At 35.2% G+C, this 14171-nt stretch overlaps 1 pseudogene across 1 annotated transcript; it reads left to right on the top strand.

Moving 5' to 3' along the window:
* The first annotated feature begins 1618 nt into the window (after positions 1–1618).
* On the top strand, positions 1619–5212 carry LOC309627945 (large ribosomal subunit protein eL39 pseudogene; annotated as a pseudogene). The gene has a single exon. The product of its transcript is annotated as a large ribosomal subunit protein eL39 pseudogene (transcript).
* Positions 5213–14171: the final 8959 nt, after the last annotated feature.

The following is a 14171-nucleotide window of genomic DNA, read 5'->3' as shown; positions in this document are numbered from 1 at the left end:
CTTGTTGGTTTTATTTCCAAAATATACCCCAAATTTATGATTCTCTCCATTTTCACTGCCACCCTAGTCCAAGCCTCTGTCTTCTTTCCTAGACTACTATAATAGCCTCAGTAATAAAAAGTGATTTTTTCCTTTGCCCCAGCATTGGCAACTAGGACTCACAGATGACAAACAAGAATGGCTAAGTACCCTAAATTCTAAAGAGAGTTGGATACTTCCTCCAAGACTTAACAAGAAGCAACAGAACTCAACTTATTACCATCACCACCCTACCACTTCCAGGTTCAATCCTCTAGTCTTTAGAGAACTTTGGAGGGAAAAGGGGAATGCTATCACAGAAGGTGTTGGCCTTTTGGAAATAGCACTGTTTGTGGTAAGAGACTTTCCCCCTTTTACTTTTGAGAGGGGGCAGGACAAGGTGTTCTTTTATCCCCAAAGTTAAATGAGGGAGAGAATCAAGAAAATAAAGAGATCAAGAACCCTGCAAGAAGGGGAAATTGAGAAACAATATACATAATAGTTAATATTGGGCTGGCCAAAAAGTTCGTTCGGGTTTTTCTGTACGATGAAAACCCCGAACGAACTTTTTGGCCAACCGAATAGAAAGGATTCTGAGTCTGACTGCTTGGGTTTATCACCCAATCCACCACTTACTAGTTGTGAGACACTAGGCAAACCTTGGTCAAATCATTTAACCTCTATGTTTCAATTCCCCTCTCTATAAAATGGGGATAATAACAATACATAATACATATTTCATAGGACTGTTGTGAGGCTTAACATGTATTACTACATATAAAGAAGTTAAAACAGATCTTGGCATCTGGTAAGTGCTAAATAGGTACCAGTGATTATTATCATCATCATAACAATTATCACCAACATTATGCTGGTCACTCCTTGTTGAGTTGCAGAAAATGCAAACCCAACTTGGGGCTATCAGTTGCAATGAGGTTTAAGGAAAACATTCCTGGGAGAGCTTCACATATCCCCTTGGGTTGCAGGCATGTAGAAACCTAGAAACTGATATGGGCTCCTCCTATATGACCCTTATAAGGTATGAATGAAAATATCCAACAAATCTGTATTAGTAATCAGAACAGTAGGATACTGGCATGAAAACAGACACATAGACCAATGGAACAGAATCGAGAACCCCAAAATAAATCCACACATATATGGTCAACTAATATTTCACAAGAGAGACAATAATACTCAGTGGAGAAAGGACAGTCTCTTCTGGATATTCACATGCAAAATAATGAAACTGGACCTCTACCTTACACCACTCACAAAAATTAATTTGAAATGGATTAAGGACTTAAACATAAGACCTAAAACCATAAAACTCTTAGAAGAAAACATATGGGAAAAAACTCCTTGTAATTGGTCTTGACAATAATTTTTGGATATGACACCAAAAGCACTAGCAAAAAAAGAAAAAAAATCAACAACTGAGTAAGGCAATTATACTTCAATAAAGATGTTTAAAAAAAAAAAAATCATGTTAGGCATTGTAAGGAAAAAGGAAAAACTCTTAAGTAGTGTAAAATAATATTTCTATTTCAAGAAATAGATCTTCTGAAACTAAAAAAAAAAAAAAAAAAAAAATCAACAACTGAGACTACATCAAACTAAAAGTTCTGCACAGCAAAAGAAACAGTTAGCAAAATGAAAATGCAACTTATGGAATGGGAGGAAATATTCGTAAACCACATATCTGATAAAAGATTAATATATAAAATAAATAAGGAACTCATACAACTAAATAGCAAAAAAAAAAATCTGATTTTATAATGGGCAGAGGATTTGAATAGACATTTCTCCGAAGAAGGCATATAAATCACCAACAAGTACATGAAAAGGTACTCAACATCACTAATCATCTGGGAAACGCAAATCAAAACCACAATGAGATATAACATCATACTTGTTGAAATGGCTTATCAAAAAGACAAAAGACAACAAATACTGGTGAGGATGTGGAGAAAAGGGAACCCTGTTGTACTGTACGTGGGAATGTAAATTGATACAGTGGCTATGGAAAACAATATGAAGATTTTCAAATAATTAAAAATAGAACTACCCTACAATCCAGTAAGCCCACTTCTGGGTATATATCCGAAGGAAACTGAATCACTATCTCAAAGAGATATCTACACACCCATATTCATTGCAGCATTATTCACAATAGCCAAGACGTGGAAATAACCTAAGTGTCCACATACAGACAGATAAAGAAAATGTGATATATATATTAAACTTACACACCATTATATGCCAATTATTTCTCAATAAAGCCAAAAGGAAGAAAAAGAATATATCCAAAGTTTTTCTGACTTGGAGGGGGAGGCAGAGGACACTTGGGAAAAGTGTTAGCTTTATTTGTAATAGCACAAAACTGGAAGCAACCTAAATGTCTACTAAAAAAACTGGATAAACAAATTGTGGCATATCCATTACTCAGCAATAAAAGTGAATGAACTGTTGCTATACACAACAACGTGGATGAATCTCAAAATAATTGTTCTGTGTGAAAGTAGCCAGAAAAAATACCAAAAAGAGTACATGCTGTATGATCCCATATATTTTGTATATTTAAAATATTTAAATATATTATAAAATATATAATCATACTTTTAAAATATTATTTTAAAATATATTTTAATGTATGATTATATTTGTATTAAATTTTATATTAAATGTTACATATAAAATATGTAATGTTTTAATATAAATAATTCTAGAAAATGCAAACAAATCTATAGTGATAGAAAGTAGATCAGTGATTGCCTGGGAAGGTAGGGACAGGGAATAAAGGGAGGGAGAGCAGGATTACAAGGGTGCATGAGGAAACTCTTAGGGAGGATGGATATGTTCACTATCTTGATGTAGTTATGAATTCAGGAGTGCACATATAAGTCAAAATTTATCATATTGTATGGTTAAATGTGTACAGTTCATTGTATACCAATTACATCTCAATAAAGCTGTTAAAAAATTCACATCTTCAGAATTCATTTTTTAAGTATGATGTTAGGTTTTCCTTGAATGTCCTTTATCAAGTTTAGGAGGTTCCCTTCTGTTCCTAGTTTGCTGAGAGTTTTTTTTTTAATCAGTAATGGATATTGTATTTTTTCAAATGCTTTTTCTCTGTCTACTGGATGACCATATGATTTTCCTTTTTTAGTTTGTTAATATGGTAAATTACATTGATTTTAAATGTTAAACTAACCTTGCATTCCTGGGATAAACCTCATTTAATCACGATGTACTATCCTTCTTATAAATTGATAGATTCAACTTACTAAAATTTTGCTTAGAATTTCTCCTTATATGCTCATAATGGATATTGGTTTGAAATGTTCTTTTCTTGTAATGTCTTTGCCTGGTTTTATCAGGATAATGCTGGCCCAATAGAGTAAGTTTAGAAGTATTTCCTCCTCCCCAATTTTCTGGAAGAGTGTAGAATTAGTATTATTTTTTTCTTTAAATGTTTGGCAGATTTCACCAGTGAAGCCATGGCCTAGAAATTCTTTCAAGGAAGCAAGCTGGGGCAATTGCAGAGATCTCCTCATCTGTTTTCTGTTTCTCAGAGATCACTGTTGCCTAACGTCCAATGTCTTAAAAATCATTATTTCATAGATTTTGTCAGTTGTTCCAGGCGGGAGGGTAAATCTGGTCTCTATCATTCCATCTTGTTTGAATTAGATGCCAGAGGCTTGAAATTAACAAAAAGCAACACTACAACATTTTTCAATAAATACTACTTAAGATTACAGTATCTCTTTTTTGGCAGCTATGTTACACTGTTGGCTTCTATTTGGCTTCTATCAGTTATACAGTCAACTAAAATTCTCTTTTAAAAAATAAGATGAGATATAAGTTTTTAGACTGAACTAGAGGTTTTTTTAATAAACTACTTTTTACAACAGTTTCACAGGTTCACAACAAATAAACTAGACATTTAATAATGGAAAATTACCAAAATTATTGAATCTTCTTAAAACCTTGTCAAGGTAAGGCAAAGAAAAATTTAATTATGGTAATTGGAAGCAATGATTGGGAGGAAAAAATGGTTTCATGTTTATAACTCATTAAACTATTTTCTGCTCTAAACTCTTCTCTACATCCAGTCTTACCCCTATAACTCATTGTCCACTCAGCAGTGATCTTTTCAAAAGGTAAATGAGATCATATCTGACTTAAAACCCTCTACTGGCTTCTCACTACACTTAGAATAAATTCAAACTCATTATCTTGCTTGATTTCCCACAACTCTCCCTTTCATTCATCATTCTCCAGCTACTTCTGTGCAGGGCCTTTGTACTTTATAGTCCCTCTGCATGAAACACTTTCTATATCCTTGCATGGTTGGCCCCTCATCATCATTCAAGTCTCAAGTCAAATGTCATTGCCTCAGAGAGAATTTCTCTGATTGCTAATCATCCTAACTACCAGTCACTGTCACATTACTCTATTTTATTTTCCTCATAGTATTTATCATTGTTCAAATATCTTATTTAGTTTACTTAGTATCTGTCTCCTCCTCATTAGAATAAAAGCTCCTTGAGAATTGCATTGTCTTGTTGCTCACTTCTGTTTCCAAGAAAAAAGCACAGGACTGCCTAAAATATATTAATTGAATAAAGGATGAATGGAGAACATCTTCACAACGCGTTGAAAACGGTGTCTAATTTTAAGTCCTCTAATACTATTAATCTCTTTTTTGGACAGGTTCCATAGTGTCAATGTCACTTTTTAAACTGTAATGTCCAGATATGTATACAACTGTCCAAGTGTTATTTGACCAAGTACAAAACACAGCAGGAATATAACATTTTTCAATAAATGATACTTAAGATTATAGTATCTCTTTTTTGACAACTGTGTTACTCTATTGGCTTCTATTACTTGTCAGTCAACTAAAATCTTCTTTCAAAAAATAAGTGTTTCTAGTCTTTTCTCTTGTCCGCCATCTTATGTGCGTTTGGATTTGCTCCTCGCCATGTCTTCTCACAAGACTTTCAGTATCAAGAGATTCCTGGCCAAGAAACAAAAGCAGAATTGTCCCATTCCCCAGTGGATTCGAATGAAAACTAGTAATAAAATCAGGTACAACTCCAAGAGAAGACATTGGAGAAGAACCAAGCTGGGTCTATAAGGAGCCTCACATATGAAGTGGTACACATTTATGCTATCAAGGTCAACTGTATCTTACCGCATCAGAACATCGTTAGTGTCTGGAACAGCTGCCTGTGTTTGATGCTCTCTCCTCTTTTCTTGATCTTTCCTCACCACTGCTCACGGTGTAGCTCAGTAATAAATATGTGAACCTTTTGTTGGAAAAAAAAAATAAGTGTTTCTATAAAGTAATAACTTCCTCACATTTAATACTTGAACAGTTGGGATTTGGGTATGAGATTTAGCATTGGTCCCTAAGTTTTCTCTTACTAAACTCAGACCAACATTACAACCTATTAGATTCTTTTTGAGTCCAGATTTTGAAACCTAGCACATTAGTTATTTCTCTTAGCTCCACAGCATCTACAAACTTAATATACCTGCCATCAGAATCCTCATTTAAGTCACTAATAAAAATGTACAGTGGCATAGTGCTGAAGATAGACTTCTATGGCATATGTCTAAAGTCCCACCTCCAAGCTAACAACAATTCATTAATAAGCACATTTTGGGTATAGTAGTTCATTTCAAGTTAACCCATACTATCAAGTTAATACCATACTATCACACAGACTGTAATTCTCCATTTTATCCATAAGGAGAGCATGAATACTTATCATAAGTAATCAATCTCTCCTTAGCCTCTATCTTTAATATCATGTGATTTCTCTCCTTGAAAGTCTTCCATAATATAAAAGGATCCTTGATATCCTGGCATTTTGCCAGTTAAACACTTGAAAGGATGATATTTTTTAATAACCTTCTTGGCTTTAAATCCAAGAAGTAGCTGAACACTCTTGATTTTCCTTCTAATGGATTAAATTCTGCATTTAGTGTAACAATTCATTGCTCCAATTTGCCCTTGAACTTTACATGAAAAACAGGTTTTGGTAATAAATAGTATTGCCCAAATCAGCTCCAAAAAATAACTTCTAAAATATGTTACAGAGTCATCAGAAACAAAGCCTTTACACCTTCTCTCTATATACTATATATCTACTTTCTATACCTTTGAGACACTAGACAATACAAAAGTAATTATTGAATTAACATAGGAAAATAAACTGAGGGAAGATCATATTAGCACTGGAGGAAAGATCCAAGAATCATTAACTGCAAAAATGATCTCCAAGAGAAGTGAAGCAAGATAAAGCATTCAAAAGTGGAAAATTCTGGGGACTTCCCTGGTGGTCCAGTGGTAAAGCATCCACCTTCCAACGCAGGGGATGCGGGTTCCATCCCTGGTCAGGGAACTAAGATCCCACGTGCCGTGGGGCAACTAAGCCCGCACCTCACAGCTACTGAGCTCCCACCCCTCAACGAGAGAGCCCGCATGCCTCAACAAAGATCCCGCGTGCTGCAACCAGACGCAGCCAAAAAAAAAGTGGAAAATTCTTTGTGTATTTATAAATAGTATAATAAATATATAATTGTTACCAATTTAATTTTAAACATCCTAGAAGCCCCAAAACATCCTATAGTCATTCAAAGTTCCACAAATCCATTGTACGTAAAGTTACTCACAAAGATTAAAGAGGGAGTTTTTCTGTGACAAATGCAAGCTAAAGCCCTTGATCTACTGGTAATCTATTTCTCCCCTGGAAGGGGAGATCCCTCCTGGCTGGGTTGCTCTGGACTTCCCAAAACACCTGTAGAACACTCTCCTTCCAATTCCACAAAAGCAAATGTAACTTATTGAGAATCATTATCAAAAAAATTTTAAAGATATGTTTAATAATGGTAAGAAGTAAACAAGCAATTACAATTGGATTTGTAATGCTTTATTTCTTGAATCAAGTAGTAGTATATGGGTGTTTGTTATATTATCCTTTACAACTTATATATTCATAATAAATTAAAGATAATTGAGTCAGTAGCAAAGAAAGACCAATTGGCACTCCAAACAGTGCATGCCTATCCCTTCCCTTTCAGAATCTTAACCCTGGATCTATTTTGTAGATTAAGAATTAAATGATGGCCTCACATTTTGCATATTATTACAGGTTAAGCAAATGCTTAGACTTAAGGGCAGAATTAAGTTGATATAGAACACATGTTAACCTTTGAAGTAGTTATGTAATATTCCATAATGTCGATATACTATGGTTTGTCACAAAGTCTCTACTACCCCATTTGGAGTTATTTCATTTACTATTATAGGCATACGTCGGAGATATTGCAGGTTTGGTCCCAGACCACTGCAATAAAGTGAATATTGCAATAAAGTGAGTCATATGAATGTTTTGGTTTCCCAGTGCATATAAAAGTTATGTTTATACTATACTTTAGTCTATTTAGTGTGCAATAACATTATGTCTTAAAAAAAAAGTACTAACCTTAATTTAAAAGTACTTTAGGGACTTCCTGGCGGTCCAGCGGTTAAGATGAGCATGGGTTCGATCCCTGGTCAGGGAACTAAGATCCCACATGCCATGTGGTGCAGCCAAAAAAAATTTTCTTTAAAAAGGACTTTATGCTAAAAAAAAAAATACTAACCATCATTTGAGCCTTCAGCAAGTTGTAATTTTGCTGGTGGAGAGTTTGAAATAGTCAAAGAATTATCAAAATGTGACACAAAGACATAAAATGAGCAATCGTTGTTGGCACCAATAGACTTGCTCAAATGCAGGTTACCACAAACCTTTAATTTGTAGAAAACACAATAAAGCAAAGTGTAATAAAACAAGGTATGCCTATATATCAAAAATTACTTTTCAAAAAACGTATGTTGCCAACCTAATATGTATTTAATATGTTGTATCCTTGGTGCTAAGATACAGCTGACCATGACTAACCTGTCCCTGCCTTCCCAGAGATTATACTCTAGTGGAGAAGACAGATGAGAAAAATAAATAAAACAATCACAGTTTGCAATAAATGTAATGAAGCAGATAAACAAAGTACAGTCGGCCCTCCACATCTACAGGTTCCACATCCGCAATCCGCAGACCCATTTTATATAAATTTTATATAAATCCCATTTTTTATAAGGGACTTGAGCATCCACAGATTTTGGTATCCCCAGGGGGTCCTGGGGTCCTGGGGTAGGGTTGATGTAGCCTACTTTAGAAGACACATACTCTGGAAAGGGCTCTCTGAAGAGGTAACATCTAAGCTGAAACAGGAGCAAGTGTGAAGAAGACTGAACTAGCTTTCTATGCTGCTATAACAAATTATCATAAATTGAGTGGCTTAAAACAACACAAATGAATTATCTCACAGTTCTGTAAGTCAGAAGTCTGGGTAAGCTAATTCCTCTACTCTGATTTCACAATGTGGAAACCTAGGTGTCAGCCAGTCTGAGTCTTAACTTATCTTGAGGCTCTGGTAGAGAATCTACTGCCAAGTTCATTCAAGTTGTTGGTTGAATTCAGTCCCTTGCACTTTTAAAGCTGAGGTCCCCATTCCCTTGCCTGCTCTCAGCTGAAGTTTGTTCTCAGCTTCTAGATGCTGACAACCCTCTCTGACTAGTGGCCCCCTTGATCTTCAAAGTTAGCAACAGTGGTTCAAGTCCTTCTCATGCTTCAAATGTCTCTAACCTGGGCTTTTGCCATAGCTCTCCTGCTTCCAGCTAGGGAAAGTTCTCTGCTTTTAGGGGTTCATGTGATTCCACTGGGCCCAGCCAGATAATTGAGGATAATCTCCCCATTGTAAGGCCCATACCTTTAATCACATTTGAAAGTCTCTTTTGCTATGTAATGGGGTAACAGATTCCAGGTGCTAGGGACTAGGGCATGAACATTTTTGAGGGGACATTATTCTGCCTTCCACAGACTCAGGCAAACACTATCCCAAGAAGAAAGGAAACAGCAAGTACAAGGCCTAAGATAGGAAAGAGCTTGGCCTGCCCAGGACAATAGCAAAAAACAAACAAAAAAAAGGACCCTGGAGCTACAGCAAAATGATGAAGGGGAAAACCATAGTAATGACACCATGCACTCCTTTATATTGATAAGAGTAACTTCTTTTCCCATTTAAATTGTACAAGTTTAGAATCTATTTTGAATTTTTGAATCAATCTTAGTCATTCTAAAGCTAACAGCAGAGCATTAAGCTTCCTAACTTCTAGTCTCTTTCACTTCCCACAAAACCAAAAGTCATCAATAGTATTTTTTTCACATCTGTATGGTGAAATTTCTTCTAACTGACATTTTTTAACCCTAAACATTTTGGTTCTTGCATACAGAATTTCTTCAAGTATTGATCTGCCTCCAATCACGGCATATGTAAAATTTATATTTAGATATCAGGAGGCAAAAACTAAATTTAAAAAGAATTCAAACTATGAGAAAGAAACTTCATCCTCAAGTCTTTTAAAAATTAAAACAAACAAAAAACTGAATTATCTTTCTTTCCCAATGGCTTTCCACATAGACTTTCAGGGTAGTGTACTGTGGTTAAATGTTTATAAGGAGAATTGCACCTGTGTTGTAGTCTGTTTTTAAATAAACTTGCACCTGCAGTGGCTTTTCACAGAATTGCTATTTGGGATACTACATATTAGTCATTTGACCATTATACAGAGCTCTTCCCTCTCACCACACTACTTTCTGGGCTGGTCCTAATTTACAAACAGCCTATCTCCAAAAATTCATTTGAAAAACAACGGTTTAGATTTCATGATAATTTTTGAGACAAAATAATAAACAAAGTTTCCAGGAAACCCCTCAAACAACAATATACTCCTTCCAATCCATTAACTCCAGTGGTCTGGTCCCTTGCTGCTTTAAGGAAATTCTAATTTATTTTCAAGGGAGGCCTCTGCTCTAGTCAAATATGTCTGCTTTCCTTTTCCTATATATGATTTGCTAACTCCTGTTTCAGAATCTTTTTTACTCTGTTATTTCCTCACCATAAATTTCGTTTTTCTTCCTGCCAATCTTTATCAAAACTCCTAAAATTTTTTAAACTAATTTTAGTAAGTCTTCCCTGCTTCATGTCATCCCATTCTGTTCACTCCATTACTCTGTTTCTTCATTGCTAATAAATTCATCTTATATCTCTTTATATCATTTTACACAAGTTGGCATATTACTTTCAATTTTTATCACTCTTCTTCATATGTGTACAATTTATCTCAGACTAAACACTTTCTAGGGACTTCCCTGGTGGCGCAGTGGTTAAGACTCTGTGCTCCCAATGCAGGGAATCCGGGTTCAATCCCTAGTCAGGGAACTAGATCCCATATGCATGCTGCAACTAAGAGTTCGCATGCCACAACTAAGGAGCCCACGTGCCGTAAGTAAGGAGCCAGCAAGCCGCAACTAAGACCCAGTGCAACCAAATAAATAAATAAATAAATAAATATTTTAAAAATAAAATAAAATAAAATAAAAAATAAATTAACACTTTCTAATAAAAACAAAAATAAACAAATGGGACCTGATGAAACTTAAAAGCTTTTGCACAGCAAAGGAAACCATAAAGGAGATGAAAAGACAACCCTCAGAATGGGAGAAAATATTTGCAAACAAAGCAACTGACATAGGATTAATCTCCAAAATATACAAGCAGCTCATGCAGCTCAATATCAAAAAAACAAACAACCCAATCCAAAAATGGGCAGAAGACCTAAATAGACATTTCTCCAAAGAAGATATACAGATTGCCAACAAACACATGAAAGGATGCTCAACATCACTAATCACTAGAGAAATGGAAATCAAAACTACAATGAGGTATCACCTCACACCGGTCAGAATGGCCATCATCAAAAAATCTACAAACAACAAATGCTGGAGAGGGTGGGGAGAAAAGGGAACCCTCTTGCACTGCTGGTGGGAATGTAAATTGATACAGCCACTATGGAGAACAGTATGGAGGTTCCTTTAAAAACTAAAAAATAGAACTACCATATGACCCAGCAATCCCACTCCTGGCATATACCCTGAGAAAACCATAATTCAAAAAGAGTCATGTACCAAAGAAGACATACAGATGGTCAAGAAGCACATGGAAAGCTGCTCAACATCACTAATTATTAGAGAAATGGAAATCAAAACTACAATGAGGTATCACCTCACACCAGTTAGAATGGGCATCATCAGAAAATCTACAAACAACAAATGCTGGAGAGGGTGTGGAGAAAAGGGAACCCTCTTGCACTGTTGGTGGGAATGTAAATTGACACAGCCACTATGGAGAACAGTATGGAGGTTCCTTAAAAAACTAAAAATAGAATTACCATATGACCCAGCAATCCCACTACTGGGCATATACCCAGAGAAAACAATAATTCAAAAAGACACATGCACCCCAATGTTCACTGCAGCACTATTTACAATAGACAGGACGTGGAAGCAACCTAAATGTCCATCGACAGACAAACGGATAAAGAAGTTGTGGTACATATATACAATGGAATATTACTCAGCCATAAAAAGGAACGAAATTGGGTCATTTGTAGAGATGTGGATGGATCTAGAGACTGTCATACAGAGTGAAGTCAGTCAGAAAGAGAAAAACAAATATCGTATATTAACGCATATATGTGGAACCTAGAAAAATGGTACAGATGAACCGGTTTGCAGGGCAGAAATTGAGACACAGATGAAGAGAACATATAGACACCAAGGGGGGAAAGTGGCAGGAGGGGGGCCAGGGGGGGATTGTGTGATGAATTGGGAGATTGGGATTGACATATATACATTAATATGTATAAAATGGATAACTAATAAGAACGTGCTGTATAAAAAAATAAAATTCAAAAAAATATTTTTTAAAAAAAGTGTCATGTACCACAATGTTCATTGCAGCACTATTTACAATAGCCAGGGCATGCAAGCAACCTAAGTGTTCACTGACAGATGAATGGATAAAGAAGATGTGGCACACATATATACAATGGAATATTACTCAGCCATAAAAAGAAAGAAACGAAATTGAGTTATTTGTAGTGAGGTGGATGGACCTAGAGTCTGTCATACAGAGTGAAGTAAGTCAGAAAGAGAAAAACAAATACCATATGCTGACACATATACATGGAATCTAAAAATAAAATAGTTCTGATGAACCTAGGGGCAGGACAGGAATAAAGACGCAGATGTAGAGAATGGACTTGGGAATAGGAGAGGGGGGAGGGTAAGCTGGGACGAAGTGAGAGAGTGTCATGGACATATATACACTACCAAATGTAAAATAGATAGCTAGTGGGAAGCAGCCGCATAGCACAGGGAGATCAGCTCGGTGCTTTGTGACCACCTAGAGGGGTGGGATAGGGAGGGTGGGAGGGAGACGCAAGAGGGAGGAGATATGGGGATAAATGTATATGTATAGCTGATTCACTTTGTTATACAGCAGAAACTAACACCTCATTGTAAAGCAATTATACTCCAATAAAGATGTTTAAAAAAAAGTAAAAATAAATAAACACTTTCTAGATGCAGAGAGGGGTTCATAAAGAGCAGTAGCAATTGGCACCCCATTAAAAGGATATAAGGAAGTACCAAAAGGGAGTTATAAAGACTCAGTCAGGAAAATGGTTAAGAAAATAAAATTTTTCTTGTTCCTCTTTTACTCAGTTTTTTCATCATATGTAAGTGCCATACTAAGTCTGTTTTCCCCAATAACAAGGAGAAAGCATAAATCCATGGTGAGGAATATCCAGTCAAAGAAATTTTTTTAAATATCTGATGCATTCTTTCAAGACTATTATATAATTCTTTTGAATTTCTCTCCGAGTTTCAAATAAGTTGCTTTGGCCCCAAATATGTGCAATAATTGATTATTCCCGGCTAACTTTTTTATAGCACCAATGTTTATTACAGCACCAATAGGAAATTAATATAGCTATCTTTTTGGCTCATAATTTCCTCATATAATTGGAGGCAACCACATATTTTTATTTAAAAAATTTTTAAATAAATTTTAAATTTATTTTCTCTTTATCATACTGAAATAATGTTGCCATTATAGCAAATGTGTATATGTGGTCTGCAAGACCAATGCTGCTTACCTGGCCCTTAATTCAAATGATCATTCATTCATTTTTTCTTTCTCTCAACAAGTATCTATTGGCATCAACTCTATGTGGCAGGGATACAAGTGAACAAAATAGGTAAGACCCTTGATCAAATGGGTTTACATGATGACAAGTACAAAGTGCGATAGGAGCACAGATGTTGGGAGAGAGGTAGGCAGGGTAAAGGAAAGGTTCCCAGAGGAAGTAATATCTACGCTGAGATTGAAAGATGAGTAGAAGTCGGGCAAAAATGGGAGGACTATGATCTAGGAATAAGTAAAACATTGACAATTTGGAGTTGAGAGAAAACATGACTATTGAAGGAAATGAAAGTTCAGTACGGCAGTGTGAGTCCAGAGACCATATATTCATATGTTTCAACACACTTACCCTTAAGCACCTAGTACAGTGCTGTGTGCTGTGCAAAATTAAAATAGTACATGGATGTAAACTTAGCATTATTATATGATATGATTGTAGAGTAATGATTTTATATAGATAACTATATTATACTTGATTATTAAATATCTTCATTCAATTCAGCTCTTTAGCAACAAGAAACAAATTTTCAAATATAACATCACAATATTATCAGTGATTTATACTTATATGAAAGGAAACAAGTAATGTGTTCACTGTTACTTTAAATATTGCATAATAGAACATTAATTGTATAGTTAGTAATCACAATGTGAAGTAATGCTCTGATACAGCAATCAGTGTAAACAAAAATAAGTTGAAATAAATAAAGTAATTTACAGTGAGTAAACAATTTTACCAAAATCATAGAAGAAAAAAAAAAAAACAAACAGAATAAACCTGCCCAAAAATAATCAATGAAGGAACAATAGATCAATCTCTGAATGATATCCTCTAATTATACTTTATGACTATATTTGCCTGTACTCTGAACAAATCTACTCAATTCATACTTTCCCAGGCCCTAAAATAAAACTGGAGAGATGCAATATGGCTGATGCCTCCTGATTATCCTATTTTTCTGCCATTATATTGGTTGAAATTGATA

Source organism: Balaenoptera borealis (assembly GCF_965194805.1).
Source record: "Balaenoptera borealis genome assembly, chromosome: 4".
Classification (NCBI taxonomy): domain Eukaryota; kingdom Metazoa; phylum Chordata; class Mammalia; order Artiodactyla; family Balaenopteridae; genus Balaenoptera; species Balaenoptera borealis.
Note: the sequence above shows the minus strand (reverse complement) of the source record. Positions and strands in the feature narration are given on the sequence as shown.